At 44.9% G+C, this 24737-nt stretch overlaps 1 protein-coding gene across 24 annotated transcripts in view; it reads left to right on the top strand.

Moving 5' to 3' along the window:
* TBL1X (transducin beta like 1 X-linked) overlaps positions 1 to 24737 on the top strand; it is a 232083-nt gene that overhangs the window by 82395 nt on the left and 124951 nt on the right. For 18 of the 24 annotated variants that reach the window (XM_057719013.1, XM_057719012.1, XM_057718991.1 and 15 more), the window contains exon 2: positions 958 to 1031. The exons of 3 other annotated variants lie outside the window; for them this stretch is intronic. The gene's annotated coding sequence lies outside the window, so the exon portion shown is untranslated. Of the gene's footprint in view, positions 1 to 957; positions 1032 to 9353; positions 9572 to 24737 lie in introns of all 24 variants that reach the window. 3 more of the 24 variants (XM_057719003.1, XM_057718998.1, XM_057719001.1) reach the window with 2 other exon arrangements.

Genomic DNA, 24737 nt, shown 5'->3' with positions numbered 1-24737 from the left:
TTCCTTTGCTCAGCAAGAGCTCCTTTGGGTTTTGTTCTAAGAACGATGGGAGCCCCTGGAAGGTTTTTAAGTATAAAGATGGTCAGGTTTTCTTTTCTCGTTCAATCTGGTGCTGGGTGAAGAGAGATCAAGAAAAAAGGATCAGACTCCTTTTCAAGGGCTGCAGAGTCCTCCATGATCCAGGACCTGCTGCCACTCACTTCTGCCGCCCTCCTCCCTGTCTCTCTGTTGACAAGGTCGATCTCACACAGGACGTTTGCACTTGCTGGTCACTCTCGCTCCCATTCAAGAGGTCCCTCCTCATGGAGCTCCATCCCAGCCTCCACTGTAAACTCGGCTCCTTACCTGCGGGTCACTTCTCTCCCACTACCAGTTTGAGTGTCATCACTTCTCTCCTCTTAAATGGTCTCGTGCGTTTTCTGACTAGTTTATTGTCACTGGTCTGCCCTCACTTAGATCCCCCCCTTCTCACTGTCTTGCTGGGTAAGTGTCACAAGACTGGAGATGCAAACCTCAAGTGTCCCTGACACCAGAGCAGCGCTGAGCAGCGTTTCCGCTTTCCACAAGAGTGGACATGTACTTCTCGATAAGAATGTGCTGAGTTATGCTGAATCGAGAAATACCTGTATTTTCACTTATCGTGTTTTAGGATGCTAGGGAGAAATGAGAGCTGGGTAGATGTTTCAGTTATTGCAGTTCCCTGGTGATGTGATCATAACTGGTTCTGAGATAGTGAGACGTTTGAACAGATTTGTGTGAACAGTCTCGTTGTATGCGTCACAGAAAGACGTCAGGAAATTCACCCACAGTGATTGTCCACCATCTGACGCCGTTATTATTTCAGCTTCGTAAAACCCCCTATTTCAGAAACCTGCCTGGTTCTGGAATGGTTGAGAATGTATTCAAGATGTTTTCATAGACATTTTTGCCTGACTTGGGGTATTTTTTAATTGACAGGTAACTGAAGATAGAAAACAGGCCTAAAAATAAACCCTCGAAAGAAGAAGGGATTTGCCTACATTTGGCTCTGAGTAAGTGAAATTGTAAAATGGATTTCTTTCTTATTCCATAATGAATATCCTGTCAACCACTTCATGTTTTCTGGGCTTAAAAATTAACTACTACTGTATTGGCTATAGGTACTGGAAACAGTGATTTCTCAAGATTTCTTGTAATAGATGATTTTGTAATAAAAAAATGCTATATATCTGCTTCCGCACTTCATAACAAACTCCTATTTTATTTAGCTTCTGGAAGTCAGAAGGTTTAGGGGAGAGAAATGGAGATGGTTATTAAAATGTGTGTGCTTTCGAGGGAAGCATCGTTGCTGCTGTTTTTTCCCATGTACATTTCAGGTGCTTATTTTTCTTCAGATGGCTGATTTATAGTAAACAGAGGTTTTTGACTCTTTTGCCTTTTGTAGGCTCCCTTTGTCTTGTATACACCTCTCAGAATGTGTTTGGAAAATGGCAGGCATCCATGTCACTATTTGTGGACCAGCCAGAATTTTCCATAAAAACCTTGTTTGGCACCATCGTAAGGCAGTGTGGCCTGTGCCATAGGACTCTGGGGAGGTGTTTTCCTTCTGTCTGAGCCCCACGTGGACTGTTGTGAGGGTGGAGAGAACTCAGACTCGCCTGGAACAGGGCCGTCTGGGGTCTGGAGCCGCCATCTTTTTTCTTTTTTAAAAAAAAATAAATTTATTTGTTTATTTATTGGCTGTGTTGGGCCTTTGTTGCTGCATGCATGCTTTCTCTAGTTGCAGACAGTAGGAGCTACGCTTCTTTGCAGTGCGCGAGCTCCTCATTGCGGTGGTTTCTCTTGTTGCAGAGCATGGGCTCTAGGTGAGCGGGCTTCAATAGTTGTGGCAGGTGGGCTCAATAGTTGTGGCTCGCGGGCTCTAGAGCACAGGCTCAGTAGTTGTGTCGCGCACAGGCTTAGTTGCTCCACGGCATGTGGGATCTTCCTAGAGCAGGAATTGAACCTGTGTCCCCTGCACTGGCAGGCGGATTCTTAACCACTGTGCCACCAAGGAAGCCCTGGAGCACCATCTTTGGCTGCTGGATTTCACCCAACTTGGAGCAAGGCCTGATTCTCACCCAAATCAAAAACATCCTTTTCAGACCACTTTTTATGAAAGTGTTCCATTTCTGGGGTGACCATTCTTTGAATCTGCTACTTCTGGAGGATTGTGGAGTATACAAGGAAGTGTGAGATGTGTCTTGTGTTTTAGGGTAGGGCATTACAGGTGCTTGAAAGCCGAGGTGTGGATGGGTGTCCTGTGCATGGTGCAAACATCTCCTGCTGTGGGAATTCCTAGGAAGGGGCTATTGGCCTGTGCTGTAGCAGCTGAGGAAGGTCAGACCTCTCTCTATCTTGAAAGGGAGACTTGCGTTGGGTTCGGTGGTGTGTGGGATTTTGATACATGCTGAAGAAACGTGTTCTAGATGGGGGACTCTACAGGCAAAGGTGAGGAGCCAGGAATAAGAAAGCTTTATTTTTAAGGGAAAAGTTGATAAGCCAGCCTGGTGGAATGCCGGCGGGTGTGGGGGGTGGGAGGGCGTTGGTGGCAGAAAAGGCAAGGATTCTGAACTTGACCCTGCCTAAACAGTGCCCAAAGGATACTGATTCTGATTATCTTAGCATTAGAGCTGCCATCTTTGTGCACCAAAGGTGATCTTTAGAACCAACCTCCACAGGTGAAGAAAGAATAGTAAATCATGGCAAAATGCTTATATAACACTTACTGTGTGCCAGGCATTGCCATATTTTGGTAACAGCTTCACTGAGTTATCATTTACATAGCCAACAATTCACCCATTTGAAGTGTACAATTCTGTGGTTTTTAGTATATTCGCAGAGTTGTGCAGCCGTCACCACAGTTGATTTTAAAATCACGAGGAGTGACGTTTCATCACTGCTCATTCCTGTCTCCCCCAGCCCCTGATCACCACCAGTCCACGGTCAGTGTCTGTGGATTTGCTCATGCTGGATATTTCACGCGAAGGAAATCATGCAACATGTGCGCTCTGTGACTGGTTTCTTTTTTACTCAGCGTAATGTTTTAAAGGTTCACCCACGTTGCAGCATTCCTTTTGTTTGCCAAGTACCATTCCATGACACGAATAGCCCACATTTTGTTTATCTGTTCATCAATCAGACACTGTTCTTTTTGAAGACTTCTATTTTGAGATAATGTTAGACTCACAAGAAGATGCAAAAATAGTATAGGGAGGTCTAGAGTACCCTCCTCCGCCTTCCCCCAGTGATAGCACCTTACGTGAAGATGCTGCGTTATCAAAAGCAGGACATCGACATTGGCAGTGTCGACACAAATGCAGACCTTACCTGGACCGCGGCAGTTTTTATGCGCCTGCCTGTGTGCGTGCGTGTGGACAGCGTATGAAGTATGATCACGTGCAGATGCGCGCAGCCCCCACCATAATGCGATGCAGAGTGCTCCACTGACCCAAGGAAAGCTCTGTGTGCCCCTTCTGTATGGTCACCCCGTCCAGTTCCTGGTTACCACGGAGTCCCCCTTCTCTGTGATTTCATCCTTTCAAGAATGTTGCATACACAGACTCGTCACGCAGCACGTGGCCTTTTGAGATTGCCGTGAGTCACTCCGCCTCCAGCCCTTCAGAGCCATCCCAGGTGTGTGTATCACCAGCTCCTGCCTAGTATTCCACGTTCTGGATGCACTCGTGTCCGTTTATGCACTCATTCTTTGAAGGGCGTTTGGGATCTTCCCAGTTTGGGGCTGCCACGAGTAGAGCTGCTGCAAACACCCATGCACAGGTTTTGGTATGAGCCAGATGCTGTTTTCAGGTCTCTTTTATTTTATTTTATTTTATTTATTTTATTTTATTTTTTTAAAAATTTATTTATTTATTTATTTATTGCCCGTGTCGGGTTTTCGTTGCTGAGCACGGGCTTTCTCTAGTTGTGGTGGGTGGGGGCTACTCTTTATTGTGGTGTGTGGGCTCCTCATTGCAGTGGCTTCTTTTGTTGCAGGGCACGGGCTCTAGGTGCGTGGGCTTCAGTAGTTGCAGCACATGGGCTCAGTAGTTGTGACTCGTGGGCTCTAGAGTGCAGGCTCCGTAGTTCTGGTGCACGGGCTTCGTTGCTCTGCAGCATGTGGGATCTTCCTGGACCAGGGATCGAACCCATGTCACCTGTATTGGCAGGTGGATTCTTACCCACTGTGCCTCCTAGGAAGTCCCCAGGTCCCATTTATTCCTCATGCCGCCCGGCGAGGTCAGTGCCAGTGTTGCCTGCATTGTCCAGAGAAGGTCACTACGGCAGAGAGGAGCCCTGGGCCTGCCCGGGTCGTGTGGGCAGTGCTGGAGCCGCCAAGTTCAGAACATGCAGCCATGGTATTGGGCTTCCCCAGCTTCAGGACCCTGCTCAGGAGAGAGAGTTCTGGCCTAGAAGATGCGGAGAGTGCGCTCCCCGCACCAGAGAGAAGAGCACCAACGACCGGGCTGGGCTCTGAGCTACGCCACCGGGGCTGAATTCCTTTCCTGGACAGAAACAGACTCGTCTCGGAAGAAGCCAAGCCCGTTGTCCTGTTGAGCTGTGTCTCCCTTTGGAAGCTGCTGTGTGTGACTAAGGAGGAGGGTCCGGGCGGTGACCTCCCATCCCTTCTGCACCTGGCACCGCAGGAAGCCCTGCAGGTGTTGTCAGCTCTCGGGCGATTGCAGTCAAATCAGGGGTCCGCGGGGCACGCGCCCATTTAATTGCTGCGAGAACCACCCGCTGGGCTCCCCGAGCTGCTGCCCACGCTGCCGTCTCCAGGAGCTGCCTCCAGAGGGGCCGCTCGCTTCCATCGGGAGTTCGGACGTCCAGGCAGCGAGAGGCTGAGCAGCACCCTCTGTTCTACCCCATGTCACAGCTGTCGTAGTGCAGAAACAGAGGAAGGAGAGAGGAGCCCTCCTGCTTCCATCACACGCGCCTCTGCACTTCCGGGAAGCTGCTTGGATCCTCTGAGCCTCTGTCTCCTGTACAACAGGGAGGTTAATCCCAGCTTCACAGTGTTTCAGTACAACACGTGCAGCATTGTCGGAGCACATCGTCGAGTCGATGCACGTTCCTGCTCTTCCTCCTGCTCTTTCCCCACTTCCCCTGCACAGCCGGGGAAGTGATTGAGAATCCCGGAATACACAGTTTGCTTTGGGGCTGCGTTCTGGGCGTGTGTGTGTGCACACGCGTGTGCCTGAGTCTGTGTTGCTTCTTCTAAGCACTTGCCTTCTGCTTTCTCATTTCCCTGTGCTGTTTTTCTGGGGGGGGATGGGGGGGGTAGTCCTAGTAACTGGGATGGGTGGCGAGTTCTCACCAATTACTTTTTAAAAAATAATTAACTTATGTATTTATTTTTATTCTTGGCTCTGTTGGGTCTTAGTTGCAGCATGCTGGATCTTTCATTGCAGCATGTGGGCTTCTCTCTAGCTGTGGCCCACAGGTTTTCTCTTCTTTAGTTGTTGTGCGCAGGCTGCAGGGTGCATGGACTCTGTAGTTTGTGACATGCAGGCTGCCTAGTGGCAGGAGCTCAGTGGTTGTGGCACACAGGCTCAGTAGTTGTGGTGCAGGCTTAGTTGCCTTACGGCATGTGGGATCTTAGTTCCTCAACCAGGGATTGAACCCAAGTCCCCTGCATTGCAGGATGGATTCTTTACCACTGGACCACCAGGGAAGTCCCACCAATTCCTTTCTATTCATGAAATCCAAGATGGGCTCAGATGACCCAGGTAGCTGTCATCACAAGGAGCTGTGACTCTGAGAGAAGTGTTTCCCCGGAGCCTGCAGAGTTGCCCTTTAAAATTCATTAGAACCAGACACCATAACAAAGACAAAAGAGCATCTTTTGTGGATCTCATCTGGACGGTCGGCTGTGTTCAAGACCAACTCAGTTGCGGGGCTTTTCATACTATGTTGGTGCAGGTGGCGGTCCAGGGGGAGCGGGGTTTGTTCAGCAGGCCTGGGGTGCCATGGGCTAGAGCGACTTTTTGCTCATTTGTCTTTATCAAAAGCCATAAAACATCACGGGTGCCCTCGGAACCATAGCTTGCTGATTTAAAGACATGAACTCCATGTGGATAATCCAGTAGGACAATTGCATTTTTTGTGGTCTCTGGCTGATGAAAAGTGCTTGATGAGGTGTTGTTTGGTGTGATTGATTCAGCTCTTCCTCCCTTCCAATCTTCAGTTCAGATTTATTGTGTTCTTTTCTTTCAAATGTTTGTCTTCTTGAATGCCCAGAGCACACAGGTAGGGTCCCATAGACTCTCGCTCCATCCAGGTTATCAGGAAAACCGCTTTCTCCCGAAAAGCTACTCCTTTCCTCTCAAACCCACGCAGACTGGGCAAGGGCTGTTGGGAACAGCCATGTCCCAACTGAGGGATTGAAAGTCTAGTGAATTTCTTCAGGATGGAATTGACACAAATGGACATTAAGTTCGGATTAGTTCAAGAATAGACTCTGGAAATTGACTATAGATTCTGGTTGTAAACTGGCCTGAAAATGATGAGATGTTTGTTTCATTGCTGACATCTGTTGCTACTTCTGGCTCTTGTACCAAATCAAAGTATGTTGTTTTTCTTAGCGTTTCCTTTCGGTTTTCCTTGTAAACGTGGGTGGTTCCCAAAGATCTCCTTTTTGGTTTAGGATAGTGGTTCTCAAGTGAGGGCAGTTTTTTTACCTGCAAGGAACACGTGGCAAAGTCTGGAGACACATTTGATTGTCACATTTGATTGGCTTGATTGGGAGTGTCTAGGGATGCTGCCCAACATCCCACAATGGACAGGACAGCCTCCCCCACCGGCTCACCCACCGAAGAGTTACCTGGCCCCAAATGTCCATAGTATGAGCTTGGCTGGTCTGGGATTTGGCCCGACACTTGGCATGTATTGAGTACTGCCCTCTACCTTCTTTCCCAGTAGGTTAGCGGCTGTCAGCATTGACTCTGAAGCACCATGGTAAGGAGCTAGGCACTTTCCATCCTCCTACGATGACACTGATACACAATATGACTATATGGTTAGAAAAGAATATACTGGATTTCTGTTCCTAAGTTATTTTTTCCTTTGCAGGAAGAAATATATTTTTGACAGTGTGATCATATGTACAAATGCATAGGCATCAACTCAATTCAAGTTTAATTTATAGTCTGTGAAAAGGTTTGCATGATTTGTTGGGTTTTTTTTTGTTTTGTTTTTGTTTTTTATGGTCTGTGGTAATTCTACATCTTATTACTTAGAATAATTGTGGGGAGTTCCCTGGCTTTCCGGTGGTTAGGACTCAGTGCTTTCACTGCTGAGGGCCCAGGTTCCATCTCTGGTTAGGGAACTAAGATCCCACAAGGCATGCCACACGGCCATCATAAAAAAGTAAAAAGTAAAAATAAAAAATTGTGGAACCCTCCAAGTTCCTACCTTTTTTTTCTTTTTTTTTAATTTTATTTTTTTACTTTTTGGCCGCACCATGTGGCATGTGGGATCTTAGTTCCCTGACCAGGGATCAAACCTGAGCCCCCTGCAGTGTAAGTGCAGAGTCTTAACCACTGGATTGCCAGGGAAGCCCGCAAGTTCCTACTTTTATAAGACACCTCTATGCACAAGTAGCAAATTTTTCATGGAACCCCCACCATGAAAACAGTCCTCCAGAAGACTAACTGAAAGATCGTGCCTTTACTGAATACCTATTTAGGTCAGATGTACAAAGGATTATTTTTTTACAGTGATAATATGGATAACATATAATTTACCATCCTAAAATAACCATTTTTTCCCCAGTAGGTGACAGGTTTACTTCCCATCTTAACCAATTTTATTGTATTTTTTATTTGTTTTTAAAAGGGGACAGGGCCAGTGGGTGGTAAGCCGACCTTGCCTGCCACACTTTATTTATTTATTTATTTATTTATTTATTTATTTTACTTTTGGCTGCGTTGAGTCTTCATTGTTGTGTGTTGGCTTTCTCTAGTTGCTGAGAGCGGGGGCTTCTTTTTGCGGCAGTGCATGGGCTTCTCAGTGCCGTGGCTTCTCTTTGTTGCGGAGCACGGGCTCTAGACGCGTGGGCTTCAGTAGTTGTGGTACACGGGCCCAATATTTGTGGCTCATGGGCTCTAGAGCATGGGCTCAGTGGTTGTGGCTCACGGGCTTAGTTGCTCCGCGGCATGTGGGATCTTCCCAGACCAGGGTTCGAACCTGTGTCCCCTGCATTGGCAGGCGGATTCTTAACCACTGAGCCACCAGTGAGGCCCTTAACTGTTCTTAAATGTACAGTTCAGTGCCATTAAGTATGTTCACATTGTTTTGCAACCATCCACGTGCAGAACTTTTTTCTTCTTCGCAAACTAACACTCTACACCCATTAAACAACTCTCCATTCTCTTCCCCCAGCCCCTGGCACCCACTATTCTACTTTCTATCTCTGAACTTGACTCTTCTAAGGACCTCGTGTAAGTGGAATCATAGAATACTTGTCCTTTTGTGCCTGGTTTATTTCACCCAGCGAAATGTCCTCACAGTCCAAAGATGGTACAGCATGTGTCAGAATTGTTTTCCTTTTTGTGAGTGAATAATGTTCCATTGTGTGTACGTACCATAGTTTGTTTATTCCTTTCCCCGTTGATGGATAGTTGCGTGGTTTACAGAGAACTATTTTAAAGTTGGATCCCTTTATGTCTGGCTTGTAAACACTGTTTAGACATAGAAAGGGATTCCAGGTGGCGGGGAAATGACTGTAGTACGCACACAGAAAACTCCAGAATCTTCCTCATACTCTTCCTCAAGTGCCCTTAACACAGCCCTCTGCTGACGTAGGAGCTGTCTTCTGAGATGAGCTTATATGTTTATGCCACCCGCCTCATTCCCTTCAGCCTCCAAAGAAGAGAGCAGTAGAAGAAATCTTTGGATGGGTAGCAGAAGTCTTCAGGATGGCACCCTGTACCAGCCCACATCCCACTGGGCTCTCTTCCAGTGAGATCTCTCCTTCCTTACTTTTGACCACAACCCCCAACGGGGATGTGAGAATGTCCTCCACTTTCCTGAATATGCTTTCGTCTTTTCACCTCCTGTGCCTTTCCTTCACTGAGAAAGTGTAAACTCTGGCTCTGTGTGTATAAACTTTTGAGACACTTTGCAATCAACATGATGAGGTCTTTTTGTGAAAGGATTCTTGATTATTCAGAAGTGTGTCTGTAGCTTAAGCATCATCTACAAAAATCAGTGCTCTATATTGGGATCTGATTTTGTCCTGACACATTATTGCAATACTTAATTCTAAAGCAACTGCTGTTTACTTACAGGGGTGTCTTTTTAACTCTCATGAGCTTATAACTTTATTTACACAGAGCAATCGAAATGAATTTCTTTGACATTTTGGTGCGAAGTAGGAAAACAGAATTCGTGTTGATGTATCTGTTCATTTGTTTCACAGGTAAGGAGTGCCTTCTGACTGCTGCGTGCTAAGAATGGAGCAGAATATTGTTTTGCTAGGGTTGCCACACAAAGATTAGATCTGATTTTTGGTCTGGGATGGGAATTGTAGGGTGCAGACTTGGAGCTTGAGGTAAGCGCATTGAAATAGTTGAATATCTGTTACAAAATTTATATTATCTCTAGCAAGTTACCTTACTCAACAAAGTGCCCCGTGGCATTTTTAAATCTTTTAAAATACACAGCTACCGTTTGTTTTTTTGAAACTAAATAAGGAGTTGTTGTCCATTTGCTTTTGTTTGTTTGGGTTTTTTTTTTTGGTAAACCTAAAGAAAAGCTTCATTTGAAAGGCAGATCCTCACAGCAGAAGGATTTTCTGGTTTATTTTATGTTGCTGAGTAATTTGAAGTATGATTCAAATTTTAACTTACAGTTTGTTAAATTAATTACATTATTGGGTATGCATTTAGTCTTTATTTTAATGGTGCTGGTTAATTTTAAGTGTGATTCACATTTTAACTTACAGTTTCTTTGTTAAATTAATTACATTATTGGGTACTTTCTTTCTTTCGTTTACAAACCTTCTAATTGGAGGCACTGCATTTGACAGTGATAAAGGGCTGGGTATTTCCTGACCTTTAATATTTTTCCATTCACTTTAAAGACATTTTTTCTACGTGACCACATAGTGTTTGGTTTACAAAATATATATTCCTCTAAAACACCAAATCTAAGCTGCAAATATGTTTTCAACTGAGTCTTTTTCACAGTGTTTACTTACATAGAATACTGTCACTTTGCTTTCTGTAGCTATTTGTCTTTGTCAGCATATGTAGGTAGAATATTAATCTTGTATGAAATTCAGATAAGCAGGGAGCAGATGGATTTATGGCTCTCAAAACCTCTAAACTCTGCAGCTATGGTGAGTTCTTGAACTGTGAATAAAGAAATTTTGGACTCTGGCTAGCAAGGGCTGGCGTGACCTGATCTGCCACAAAACACATCACCCTGTCAGGAATCTGTTTCTTGCGACGTGTGTTCTCTGGTTTGGTCCTGATGCTGTGATGCTGCAGCCGTGGGCTCCCTTTGAGAGGAGAGTGAAAGACCTCCTTCATGTAGTAGCCCAGGTGCGGGCAGAGCTGCTCCACGTCCCTGGGAGACTTTGGGGTCCCAGTGGATAAAGCAAGTTCTCAGGTCCATTTAGTCTCTGGAGGTTGAGCAGCATCTGCACCCCAGGCTCCGGGTCAGTCAGGTAGGACGCAGGCGAGGCCCGTTGAGCGGGGACCCTCCCGGCATCACACGACTTCAGCGACAGGTCGGCGGCACGTGCGGGAGGGACGGAGTGGGGTGTACCGGGCCGTGCAGGGATTTTGGAAACAGCAGCTGAATTGCTGCATTTTGGAATCACTTTTCTGACTTCACCTGATGGTCAAAGTGCAGCAGTAAATGTGCCTGATACAAAGACACGAGGAGGTCTGCTTGGTGACCTGCCTCCCAGAGCCTTGGCTGGGACAGATTTCCTGCCGCATCTGTCCACTGTCCACCAGCAAGAAAGAATGTTCTTTGGAGAAAGTGCAGAAACAGTTTTGAAAATGTTCCCTTCTGTGGATGCTGCTGAAGTGATTATCAGACGTGGGTACCCGCATCCCCCTTCCCCAGGGTGGAAACATCCTCTTACTTGACTACGTCCTCTGTGTCGGAGGAGAGCGAAGGAGCTGTGCTAGTGCATTTGTGATTCATACCCCAGGCTGGCTGGGTTGTGGCTGCTTCAGCCAAAGCCACTTGTTTCGACAGCTTTATTGAGGTATAATTCACATACCATCAGATTCACCCACTTAAAGTGTATGACTTGGTGGTGTTTAGGGTATTCACAGAGTTGCACAGCCGTCACCACAATCTCATTTTAGAGTACGTTCAGTGCCTCCAAGAGAAACCCCATACCCTTTAACAGTCACTCCCCATTTCTTCCTCGCTCCCCCCAGCCCCTTGCAACTGCAGATCTGCTTTCTGTCCCTGTGGATTTGCCTGTGCTGGACACTTCCTGTAAATGGAGTCATATGATATACGGCCTTTTGTGACGTGTTTTTTTTCACTTTGCATAATGTTTTCAAGATTCATGCATGTTATAGTGTGTCATTCCTTTTTGTAGCCAAATAATACTATTTCTTTTTTTTTAATGTATTTTTTTTTTTTAATATATTTATTTATTTGTCTTACCTGTGGCATGTGGGATCTTTCGTGGCAGTGCATGGCCTCTCTACTTGTGGCAGAGAGTGCATAGGCTCGGTAGTTGTGGCACAGGCCTAGTTGCCCCACGGCATGTGGGATCTTACTTCCCTGACCAGGGATCGAACCCACGTCCCCTGCCTTGGCAGGCAGATTCTTAACCACGGGACCACCAGGGAAGTCCACAGATAATACTGTTTCATTGTAGGGACAGACCCTGTTTTGTCCATCCATTCGTCAGTTGATGGACATGGTGTTGTTTCCACTGTTTGACCGTGTGAATCATGCTACTGTGAACATTCCAGTTCACAGTTTTGTGTGGATGTGTATAAAAGGTAAGATCCGAACGACCCAATGAACTCTTTGCTATCAAAATAATAAAGGGGAGGTTTTTAAGGTGAAATTGTACATTTTTTTAAGGGAAGGGTTTTTAAGATAAGTATCCTTTCAAATATGTTTTTATCTTTTTAGCACCCCCTCCCTCCCCCAAAGTATAGCACAGCAGGGCTGTTCCAAGTTGAGAAGGTGTTGTGTCCTTCCCTGGGGTGGGATGAACCAGGGCACATGAGCGTGCTGTACCCAGGAGTCACGTGGAGGCTGTGTGGGGCACATGTGGGCAGATACCAGGCCTGTTGAAGGCGGTGCAGGTTTGTCGATGGACCGGGACAACTGCAGGAGGAGCACAAAACTGGGAGCAGGCTCGTGGGGAAAGATTGGGTAACGTGATGAGATGCAGCAGGACATTTAAATGGGTCCACATGGCTTGATTGGATGAAGTAGGTTCAGCCGTTTTGCTTTTCCCCAGATCTGTATTTTTAGGCCAATGTAAACATTTTCCAGGTTCATACATTTTCCATTTATCGCATGTAGATTTGGAATAAATGCCTTCTCGCTTGACTCCCTGTTTTTAACAAATACAGTTCTTAAAATTACCAGCTTGTCCAAGGTCCAGTAGGCAGTTTGTAGTAATTCCAATTCTTTAAATCTTTAAGAACAGCCACATTTAAAAAAAAGGAGTTACTCTTATTTTTCCAAGCCCAGATCCTCCATTGTGCCTGGTGTTAATTTGCCTCCAGTTATTCTTTTCCTGAGGCCTTCGAGAAGCTTGTGTGGTGTTAGTACAGTAAGGCATGTCTTGAATGGCCTAGAGCAGCCACCCCCCAATAGGACTGCTTAGGAAGACAGGGCCGTTCCGTATCTGTGCCGTCTGGTGGAGCAGCCGCTGGCCCTGCGTGGCACTTGAAATGTGGCCAGCGTGCCCGAGGAACTGGAGTTTAGATTTTCATTTTAATTCATTTGGAAATAAAGAGCCACATATGGCCAGTGGTTCCGCTTCTTGGACAGAGCAGGTGGATCAGGAGCCCTATTTGATGGGTGAGTTCAGTGAGGCCCGCGGTGGTGGTAGGAGACAAGATCCACCTGTAGAAGAGCCAGACTGACCTGGGCCTTTATTTGGGGGGCTCTGCGGAAACCAGTGTGGTACCTGATCCCTTGAGAACAGCACTTCTCTGAGGAGATGACTTTGCATTTGCTGCCCCTCCCCCTCCCCAGACATCTGGCAATGTCTGGAGGTGTTTTGGGTTGTCACAACTGGGGGCGGGGGAGCTGCTGGCATCTGGCAGATAGAGACCAGAGATGCTGCTCAACATCCTGTGGTGCACAGCGCACCCCCGACAGGGAACGATTTGGTCCTAAATGTGACCAATGCCTCGGGGGAGAAACCCTGCTGCAGATTCATGAAGCCGGCCTGGTCCGTTCATGTCATATAGACGGCTGCGGCCCTGTGTTGTAAATGACGAGATGGAGCTTGCTCATGGGGTCAAGCCTGGGCAGGTGTGCGGCCTGGTGGGGCCAAGGCTAAGGCGGTGAGCCAGGTGTCTGCCTTCCGTGTGCTTATCCACTGAATACAGGACTGGAAAGGTGATGTTTGTCAGGGGTCAGGCTAATAGTTACCTTGTTAAGTGAGAGAAGCCACAGACTCCTCCCTGCTCTGCACCGCTTTCTCTCAAATCGAATTACGGGAACTAGCCCCTGTTCACCAGCGTGATAGGAGATGGCCAAGGGGCCCGAATGTATCTTGGTCACTTTGAGTTTGTTTACGTACCCCTCCAAGATACTCAGAAAGCATTTGGGAAGGTCCTTTTCTGCCAACCAGTCTTGGCCGTATTGGGCCCAGATCTGCTGGGTAACTGCAAAGGAACATCTACCTCTTGTTAAGGGCCGTGACGAAATTCTTAAGAATGTTTCCTGGGTGCAGTAAACCTCCCTACCACGCACCCCAGTTGGAGATCGTCCCCCCACCTCCCTGCACTCCCAGCCCTCTCCCGCCCTGGTACTGAGAATGACAGGGTGTCATTAGTAACATGCACACGTTAGAGCGTTGAGGTTGAGCATTGCATCATGCCAAGCTGGAGGAGGCAGAAAGGAGCCCCGGGAGATGCGGGGCTGAAAAGGGCTCTGTTGATGGTGCAACATGGAACGAGATGCTGTACTCAGACAAGTGGCGTCCTGTGCTCGAGCACAAATGGGTCGCCGTGGCAGGATGCAGGGGTGGGTTTGGCAGCGAGGCCGCTCCTGGCATTGTGGAACTGAATTGGCCGTTTCTTTTAAGGATACTGCGAATTGTTGCAACCTCTGTCATCCTAAGGAAGCTCAGACAGCTTGCCACACAGATAACATTGATGATAAGAGAAAACAGAAATGGAACCATGATGCTTCTATTCCATGGAAGTCATTTTTATCCTATTTGCAGAAACCATAGATTTAAGTGGGACAGATGTGTCAGCAACTTAATAAGACAGTTATCCTAGGAGTTAAGTTGAAATCATTCACAAAAATAAGCTCTCTGGCAAGCTTGAAACCCCAGGGGGATTTTGGATCCTATTTAATGTAAAATTCCTTAAAGCAAAGACTAGCAGGCATTCTGTTACAGTTCCAGGCAGTTTATTGTTTTGTTTTTTTTTCTAAATATTTGTGAATGTGTGAATTACTCTGTGTGCCAACCATGAAAAATAAAACCACAGAGGGGGAAGGAGGTGTCAGATAAATTCCTTTTCAACAGAGAATTGAAGCGTCTTGTTATAACAGAATCCATCTCCACAACAACGTGATGCAAGAAGCTGTAACAGAGCTGAAATTCGTGAGCGTGTGTCCACCGTCGATGCACTGGGAAGCCCACTCAGGCATTGTCTCAAGCTGCAGTCTGAAATTTGGTGTGAAAGGGGCTTTAGGACACCTGCCTGTGGGATAGTGAAGGCGCAGCTTCTAGGATTCCGCTTTTCCCTCTTCTTGGGACTGGCTTTGACATTTCCTGTGTCGATGCTTACTGACAGAATTGGAAATTGGAACCAGAATAATTAGGTGGACTTTTCAGATCCCATATGTGAGCTGAGAAGGGACTCGAAAGCCCGCCCTGTTTGTTCTTGCATGGCTGAGGGAGGAAATGATGGGGAGGTGAGTTGCAGAGAGCTGGTCATTACTTGCTGTTATGCGGCGCGGGATGCCTTCTGCAGTTGGGGCTTCTGGATACAGCGGGTTAGGGTCCCCCTGCAGCCACGCGTTGGGGGAGTTCCTTGTTTTCACTGAGCCCCACCCACGGCAGACAGAGCTGCACACTGACATGAAGAGACGTGAGCTGCGTGGGGGTATGAGCTGGTCACCTTCTCTCAACATGGCAGCCTTTTAATTATTCTCCCCCTGGGAAGACAGGAAAGGAGGGACCGCACAGCCATTTCTCACGTGTTTGTGAGCGCTCTTCAGCCACTGGGAGTTACAGAAAGTTGAGGAAGGGAACAGGGGGACAATGCAGGTGACAGAAGGAATCTTTTAAGTGGGTTCATAAAAGTAAAGGGAGCCAAGCTGGTACCAGCGTTGTTTTATTAAAAAGTAAATTTATTTATTTATTTGCTGCATTGCGTCTTCATTGCTGCATATGGGCTTTCTCTAGTTGCGGTGGGGGCAGGGGGCTACTCTTTGTTATGGTGTGGTGGCTTCTCTTGCTGCAGAGCACCGGCTCTAGGTGTGCAGGCTTTGGTAGTTGTGGCACATGAGCTCAATAGTTGTGGCTTGTGGGCTGCAGCACGCAGGCTCAGTAGTTATGGTGAACGGGCTTACTTGCTCTGCAGCATATGGGATCTTCTGGGCCCAGGGATCGAACCCATGTCCCCTGCATTGGCAGGCGGATTCTTAACCACTGCTCCATCAGGGAAGCCCCCAGCTTTTTTTTTTTTTTTCCTCCCTCCCTCCCTTCTTTCTTTTCTTTCTTTCTTTCTCGCTCTCTTTCTTTCTTCCCTCCCTCCCTTCTCTCTCTCTTTCTCTCTCTCTCTCTTGCTTTCTTTCCATGCTGCCTGGCATGCAGGGTCTTAACTCCCTGACCAGGGATTGAAACCCATGCCCCCTGCAGTCGAACCACAGAGTCCTAACCCGTGGACTGCCAGGGAATTCCCTGGTACCAGCTTTGATACAAGTTAAAATCATGTTGTTTCTCCAACCCCTGTCATTATTAGTATTGCTATGGGTCTTGTTGCTCTTGGAAGAACTACTGCACATCTATCTTGAGTCCCTAAAAATGACAGCCCTGCTGAGTGAAAACTTTAAAGACCCCTTTCATGTGAGGCTGACGTTAACACAGAAACAATTTTTTTTCACCTTCCTGAAGGCCATCTGTGCGCGTCTGATTGAACTTGCCTGCCTGCACATCTGCATGTTCTTTTCTCGTGCTCTCTGTGTTATGCTTGGTCTTACAATTTCTTGTCCACCAGGATGCATCAAAAGGAGGCAGAATTCTCACTTTGTTCCAGAAGATTCCAAGGATTGGAATCTCCAGTGAGGAGCTTTCTAGGGCTCTAGTTCTCATTGAAGGGGGATTTTGCCCCCTGGGCAACTCCTGGCCATGTCTGAAGATGTGTTTGGTTGTGGCAGGTGAGGAGGTGCTCCTCTCGTCTCGTGGGTGGAGACCAGGGATGCTGCTCAGCACCCTGCAGTGCCCAGGACAGTCCCAACAACAGTGTCATCCAGCCCCAAATACTGCTAGTGCTGAGGCTGAGAAACCCTGTCCTAGGCTACGTTCCACGTGCTCGGTGCTGCAAGAGGGGCTCTCTGTCCGAAGAGCGTCTCCTTGGAGAGGGCCAGGTTCCTGTACTGGCCAGCTGTGCAGGTCCCCGAATTCTGAAGGGAAGTTGTAAATGTGAGGGTTGAGTCCGAGGAAGCCTGTTGCATGTTGAACAAAGCGGGGAGCCCTGAGAGCTTGCGTAGTTCTGCTGCCTGGCCCAGCGCGGCCAAAAGCCTGGCTGTGTTGCTCATCACGGTTTTCATGTAGGTTTCGCCAAGGTTTCTTCTGGAGGACACTGACTCAGGTCTGCCCCTCTGATTGCATTTCTTTCCAGTGCTATTTAGATGAAGCCAGAGCTCAGTGCTCCCCCAGGAGGGATTATGAGAATCAGGCCCGCCTTTGCTGAATGAGTGTATCAGGAAACTTCAACATCCTTACCAGAATGCCACTAACTACTTCCCAGTGTTGTTGGGGTTGGAGGCCAGGTAGCAGATGACTGTGGCTCCTGCTGCACAGATGAAATGTTGTGAAGGTTCCCAGCCAGTACAGTCACAGCCTTAATTATTGCTTCAGAAGAGCAAGTGAATGTTTAAGAAGTGTTTTCATGGTCGCTTTAAGTGCAGTCTCCCATATGATGGTCATATTGTTGGACCCACCCACATTGTATTAAATAGGTCTATAAGCTGAACACTTGTTTGCTGATGCTTCCCAAGGGAAGCTGATCCTCACAGTGGCAGCCTTAGGAAAGGGTCGTGCGTTCAGTGTGTTGATTCCATTACTTAGTTCTGTTTGCATAATTCCTTATTTTTTTTTTTTTTATTATTTTATTTTATTTTTTTGGGGGGTACACCAGGTTCAATCAACTGTTTTTATACACATATCCCCATATTCCCTCCCTTCCTTGACGCCCCCACCTCGATTCCCCCCCACCCTCCCTGCCCCAGTCCTCTAAGGCATCTTCCATCCTCGAGTTGGACTCCCTTTGTTATACAACAACTTCCCACTGACTATTTTACAGTTGGTAGTATATATATGTCTGTACTACTCTCCCGCTTCTTCTCAGTTTCCCCTTCACCCCCCGCCCCCTCCCATACCTCGAGTTCTCCAGTCCATTCCCTGTATCTGCTTCCCTGTTCTTGTCACTGAGTTCATCAGTACCATTTTTAGATTCCGTATATGTGAGTTAGCATGCAATATTTGTCTTTCTCTTTCTGACTTACTTCACTCTGTATGACAGATTGTAGTTCTATCCACCTCATTACATATAGCTCCATCTCATCCCTTTTTATAGCTGAGTAATATTCCATTGTATATATATGCCACATCTTCTGTATCCATTCATTTGTTGATGGGCATTTAGGTTGCTTCCATGTCCTGGCTATTGTAAAGAGTGCTGCAATAAACATTATGGTACAAGTTTCTTTTGGGATTATGGTTTTCTTTGGGTATATGCCCAGGAGTGGGATTACTGGATCATATGGTAGTTCTATTTGTAGTTTTTTAAGGAACCTCCAAATTGTTTTCCATAGTGGCTGTACCAACTTACAGTCCCACCAACAGTGCAGGAGAGTTCCCTTTTCTCCACACCCTCTCCAACATTTGTGGTTTCCAGACTTTGTGATGATGGCCATTCTGATTGGTGTGAGGTGATACCTCATTGTGGCTTTGACTTGCATTTCTCTGATGATGAGTGATGTGGAGCATCTTTTCATGTGTTTGTTGGCCATCTGTATGTCTTCTTTGGAGAAATGTCTATTTAGGTCTTCTGCCCATTTGTGGATTGGGTTATTTGCTTTTTTGGTATGAAGCTGCATGAGCTGCTTGTATATTTTGGAGGTTAATCCTTTGTCCGTTGTTTCATAGGCAATTATTTTTTCCCATTCTGAAGGTTGCCTTTTAGTCTTGTTTATGGTTTCCTTTGCTGTGCAAAAGCTTTTAAGTTTCATGAGGTCCCATTCGTTTATTCTTGATTTTATTTCCATGATTCTAGGAGGTGGGTCAAAAAGGATGTTGCTTTGATGTATGTCAAAGAGTGTTCTGCCTATGTTTTCCTCTAGGAGTTTGATAGTGTCTGGCCTTATATGTAGGTCTTTAATCCATTTGGAGTTTATTTTTGTGTATGGTGTTAGGAAGTGTTCTAATTTCATTCTTTTACATGTTGCTGTCCAATTTTCCCAGCACCACTTATTGAAGAGGCTGTCTTTTTTCCATTGTATACGCGTGCCTCCTTTGTCAAAGATAAGGTGCCCATATGTGTTTGGGCTTACTTCTGAGTTCTCTATTCTGTTCCATTGATCTTCCTTTCTATTTTTGTGCCAGTACCATACTGTCTTGATCACTATGGCCTTGTAGTATAGTTTGAAGTCAGGAAGCCTGATTCCACCAACTCCATTTTTCCTTCTCAAGATTGCTTTGGCTATTCGGGGTCTTTTGCGTTTCCATACAAATCGTAAGATTTCTTGCTCTAGTTCTGTGAAAAATGCCATTGGCAATCTGATCGGGATTGCATTAAATCTGTAAATTGCTTTGGGTAGTACAGTCATTTTCATGATGTTGATTCTTCCAATCCAGGAACATGGTATATCCCTCCATCTGTTTATGTCATCTTTGATTTCTTTCATCAATGTCTTAAAGTTTTCTGCATACAGATCTTTTGCCTTCTTAGGCAGGTTTATTCCTAGGTATTTTATTCTTTTGGTTGCAATGGTGAATGGGAGAGTTTCCTTAATTTCTCTTTCTGCTCTTCCGTTGTTCGTGTATAGGAATGCAAGAGATTTCTGTGCATTAATTTTGTATCCTGCTACTTTACTAAACTCATCAATGAGTGCTAGCAGTTTTCTGGTAGAGTCTTTAGGGTTTTCTATATATAGTATCATGTCATCTGCAAAGAGTGATAATTTTACTTCTTCTTTTCCAATTTGGATTCCTTTAATTTCTTTTTCTTCTCTGATTGCTGTGGCTAACACTTCCAAAACTATGTTGAATAACAGTGGTGAGAGTGGACACCCTTGTCTTGTTCCTGTTCTTAGAGGGAATTCTTCCAGTTTTTCTCCATTGAGAACAATGTTGGCTTTTGGTTTGTCATATATGGCTTTTATGATGTTGAGGTAATTTCCTCCTATGCCCATTTTCTGGAGAGCTTTTATCATAAATGGATGTTGAACTTTGTCAAAAGCTTTTTCTGCATCTATTGAAATGATCATATGGTTTTTATCCTTCAATTTGTTCATATGATGTATCACGTTGATTGATTTGCGTATATTGAAGAATCCTTGCATCGCAGGGATAAACCCCACTTGATCGTGGTGTATGATTTTTTTAATGTGCTGTTGCAGTCTGTTAGCTAGTATTTTGTTGAGGATTTTTGCATCTATATTCATCAGTGATATTGGTCTGTAGTTTTCTTTTTTTGTGACATCTTTGCCTGGTTTTGGTATCAGGGTGATGGTAGCCTCATAGAATGAGTTTGGGAGTGCTCCGCCTTCTGCAATATTTTGGAAGAGTTTGAGAAGGATAGGTGTTAACTCTTCTCGAAATGTTTGATAGAATTCGCCCGTGAATCCATCTGGTCCTGGGCTTTTGTGTGTTGGGAGATTTTTAATCACTGCCTCAATTTCTGTACTTGTGATTGGTCTGTTCATGGTTTCTATTTCTTCCTGGTTCCGTCTTGGAAGATTGTATTTTTCTAAGAATGTATCCATTTCTTCCAGGTTATCCAATTGATTGGCATATAGTTGCTTGTAGTAGTCTCTCATGATGTTTTGTATTTCTGAGGTGTCCGTTGTGACTTCTCCTTTTTCATTTCTAATTCTGTTGATTTGCATCTTCTCCCTTTTTTTCTTGATGAGTCTGGCTAATGGTTTATCAATTTTGTTAATCTTCTCAAAGAACCAGCTTTTAGTTTTATTTATTTTTCTTATGGTTTCTTTCCTTTCTTTTTCATTTATTTCTGCTCTGATCTTTACGATTTCTTTCCTTCTGCTCACTTTGGGGTTTCTTTGTTCTTCTTTCTCTAGTTGTTTGAGGTGTAAGGTTAGGTTGTTTATTCGATCATTTTCTTGTTTCTTAAGGTAGGACTGTATTGCTATAAACTTCCCTCTTAGAACTGCTTTTGCTGCGTCCCATAGGTTTTGGGTTGTTGTGTTTTCGTTGTCATTTGTTTCTAGATACTTTTTGATTTCCTCTTTGATTTCTGTAGTGATTCCTTGGTTGTTTAATAGTGAATTGTTTAGCCTCCATGTGTTTGTATTTTTTGCAGTTTTTTTCCTGTAATTGATATCTAGTCTCATGGCGTTGTGGTCTGAGAAGATGCTTGATATGATTTCAATTTTCTTGAATTTGCTGAGGTTTGATTTGTGACCCAAGATGTGATCTATCCTGGAAAATGTTCCGTGTGCACTTGAGAAGAAAGTGTAGTCTGTCGTTTTTGGATGGAATGTCCTATAAATATCAATTAAGTCGAGATGGTCTAATGTGTCATTTAAAGCTTGTGTGTCTTTATTGATTTTCTGTTTGGATGATCTGTCCATTGATGTAAGTGGGGTGTTCAAGTCTCCCACTATAATTGTGTTACTGTCGATGTCCCCTTTTATAGCTGTTAGCATTTGCCTTATGTATTGAGGTGCTCCTATATTGGGGGCATAGATATTTACCATTGTGATATGTTCTTCTTGGATGGATCCCTTGATCATTATGTAGTGCCCTTCCTTGTCTCTTTTAATAGTCTTTACTTTCAAGTCTAATTTGTCTGATATGAGTATTGCTCCTCCAGCTTTCTTTTGACTTCCATTTGCATGGAATATCTTTTTCCATCCCTTCACTTTCAGTCTATATGTATCCCTTGGTCTGAAGTGGGTTTCTTGTAGGCAGCATATAGAAGGGTCTTGTTTTTGTATCCATTCAGCCAGTCTGTGTCTTTTGGTTGGAGCATTTAATCCATTGACATTTAAAGTGATTATTGACATGTGTGTTCCAATGACCATTTTCTTAATTGTTTTGGGTTTGTATTTGTAGGTGTTTTCCTTTTCTTGTGTTTCCTACTTAGAGAAGTTCCTTTAGCACTTGTTGTAAGGCTGGTTTGGTGGTGCTGAATTCTCTTAACTTTTGCTTGTCTGGAAAGCTTTTGATTTCTCCCTCAAATCTGAATGAGATTCTTGCTGGGTAAAGTATTCTTGGCTGTAGGTTTCTCTCTTTCAGGACTTTCAGTATATCCTGCCATTCCCTTCTGGCCTGCAGAGTTTCTGTAGAAAGGTCAGCTGTTATCCTGATGGGTTTTCCCTTATATGTTGTTTGTTGCTTTTCTCTTGCTGCTTTTAATATTTTTTCTTTGTGTTGAATTGTCGTTAGTTTGATTAATATGTGTCTTGGTGTATTTCTCCTTGGGTTTATTCTGTATGGGACTCTCTGTGCTTCTTGGACTTGGTTCATTATTTCCTTTCCCATGTTGGGGAAGTTTTCCACTAGAACCTCTTCAAATATTTTCACAGACCCTTTCTTGTTTTCTTCTTCTTCTGGGATGCCTATAATTCGAATGTTGGTACGTTTAAGGTTATCACTGAGGTCTCTGAGGCTGTCTTCTAGTATTTTTATTTTTTTATCTTTTTCCTGCTCTGTGGCGTTTATTTCTTCCATTCTATCTTCCAACTCACTTATTCGTTCTTCTGCCTCAGTCATTCTGCTGGTTAGAGCATCTAGAGTATTTTTAATTTCAGTTATTTTGTTATCCATTGCTGTTTGTTTTTCTGAGTTCTTATGAACTGTTTCTTGTACTTTCTCTAATTTGTTATCGAGATTTTGTATCATTTTTACTATCATTACTCTAAATTCTTTTTCAGGCATTTTTCCTATTTCCTCCTCATTTATTTGGTCTTGTGGGTTTTTTTCCTGCTCCTTTGCCTGCATGGTGTTTCTTTGTTTCCTCATGGTTGTCCAAGCTTTTGGGGTTGCTTGTCCTGGTGATAGAGGTGTTTATAGAAGACTGTCCAAGCCTCAGACTAATGTCCAAGTATTGGAGTAGACGAATATTCAGTCGGCTATGTCAGGTTCTCCGCAGCCCTTTCCGGTGTCCGAGGCCGTCTGCTGGTGTTCAGCTGGTTCTCTGTGGGAATGACTGTGTCCTTCCGTGCATTCCCAATGCATCTGTGGAGAGGGATGCACTCCACGTCTCTCTACTTCGCCGCCATCTTTTTCTCCATAATTCCTTATTTTTATCCAGTGCACCTGAGTCCTTTATGCATGCGATACTGTTTATCTGATCAAGCGTATAGGGAGATGAGGTTTATGAATTTAAGGTTTCTCCCTTCCTTCCTTCCTTCCTTCCTTCCTTCCTTCCTTCCTTATCTATTTATTTGGCTGCACCGGGTGTTAGTTGCAGCACGCAGGAGCTTTAGTTGTGGCGTGTGGGATCTAGTTCCCTCATCAGGGAACTTGGGCCCCCTGCATTAGGAGTACGGAGTCTTAACTGTTCAGGACCACCAGGGAAGTCCCTAAGGTTTGTTTCAAGAGACTCAGTTGGATGATTACTAGCCATTCGTCACTATGTGATAGCTGCTTTAGTGAATGGGGTTCCCTTGGGTTTTGCTGCTGTTTCTGTTTCATAGAGGGTAGTGAGTAAAATTGGATATTAAAGTTGATTGCATTGGTTAAAGATTGGGACAGCATTGCATATATAATTTAGACACTAGTCTGCTAACATCTGACACATACACTCTTAGCTTGTTAATATGGAAATTTTCAAACATAGTTAAAAGTATATAGAATATTTTGGTATATGCCCCCTCACCCTGCTTCAACCACTGTCAGGATTTCATGAGCTTGTGTCATCTGTCCCATCACTGTTTTTTTTATTAGAGTAATTTAAAGCAAATCTCAGACATCCTGTATTTCACCCATAAGTATTTTCAGGATGTATCTCTAATATAGAACTATTTTTTTTTAAATGTATTTACCAGGTACCATCATTATCCTGTATGAGTTTCCTCTGACTGCTGTAACCAAATAACCACAAACTAGGGGTCTTAAAACAGCAGAACTGGATTTTCTTGCAGATCAGGAGATCAGAAATTAAAAAGGAAGGTATTGGAAAGGTTGGTTCCTTTCGGAAGCTCTGAGGGAGAATCTACTCCATGCCTCTCTCCTGGCTCCTGGTGGCCCCGGGCCTTCCTTGGCTTCTGGCCACATCCCTCCAGGCTCTGCTTCCATCTTCACGTTGTCCTTCTTCCAGGGGTCTCTGTCTCCAGATCTCTCTTCTCTCTTATAAAGATGCCGGTCACTGGATTTTGGACCCACCCTAATCCAGTATGACTGCATCTTCATTTGATTCTGGCTACAAAAGACCTGATTTCTATATAAGGGTCACATTCATGAGTACCAGGGGTTACAACTTCAACATGTGTTTTCAGGGGGCACAGTTCACCCCACCCAGTAACTGTGAGCCTAACTCCTCTGAGCCAGCTGTGCTGGGTTGATTAACTCACCAGCTATCAGAAATCTTTATTGGAACGTAGTAGGCTCGTTATACAAGTGGTTGCCTTTAACTGAGAGGTGTTTTTACCCATCATGCCATACCCAGGAGGGAAGTGAGTATCCTTGCTCAGGGTCACAGCTCTTTTGAGCAGTGGGGCTGGGGAAGAACCCTATCTGGCTCCAAATCCAAGGAGCCCATCCGTGCTTATAATGCAGATTCATGAGATGTGTTTGCTTAAAGTCTTGGAATGTAAACTGTGTATTGGAGGATCTTTGTGTTTCTGTAAGACCGTACACCCACTCCTTTATAATTGTTGCTTCTCTAAAAATACACTGTTTTTTCACTAGAATTTTACATGTATTTTATTTTATTTTTAATTAATTAATTAATTGGCTGCATTGGGTCTTCGTTGCTGCACACAGGCTTTCTCTGGGTGTGGCGAGCGGGGGCTACTCTTCATTGTGGTGTGTGGGCTTCTCATTGCCGTGGCTTCTGTTGTTGCAGAGCACAGGCTCTAGACATGCGGCCTTCGGTAGTTGCAGCACACGGTCTCAATAG

The sequence above is a fragment of the Hippopotamus amphibius genome, chromosome X (genome assembly GCF_030028045.1).
Source record: "Hippopotamus amphibius kiboko isolate mHipAmp2 chromosome X, mHipAmp2.hap2, whole genome shotgun sequence".
NCBI classification, from domain to species: domain Eukaryota; kingdom Metazoa; phylum Chordata; class Mammalia; order Artiodactyla; family Hippopotamidae; genus Hippopotamus; species Hippopotamus amphibius.
Note: the sequence above shows the minus strand (reverse complement) of the source record. Positions and strands in the feature narration are given on the sequence as shown.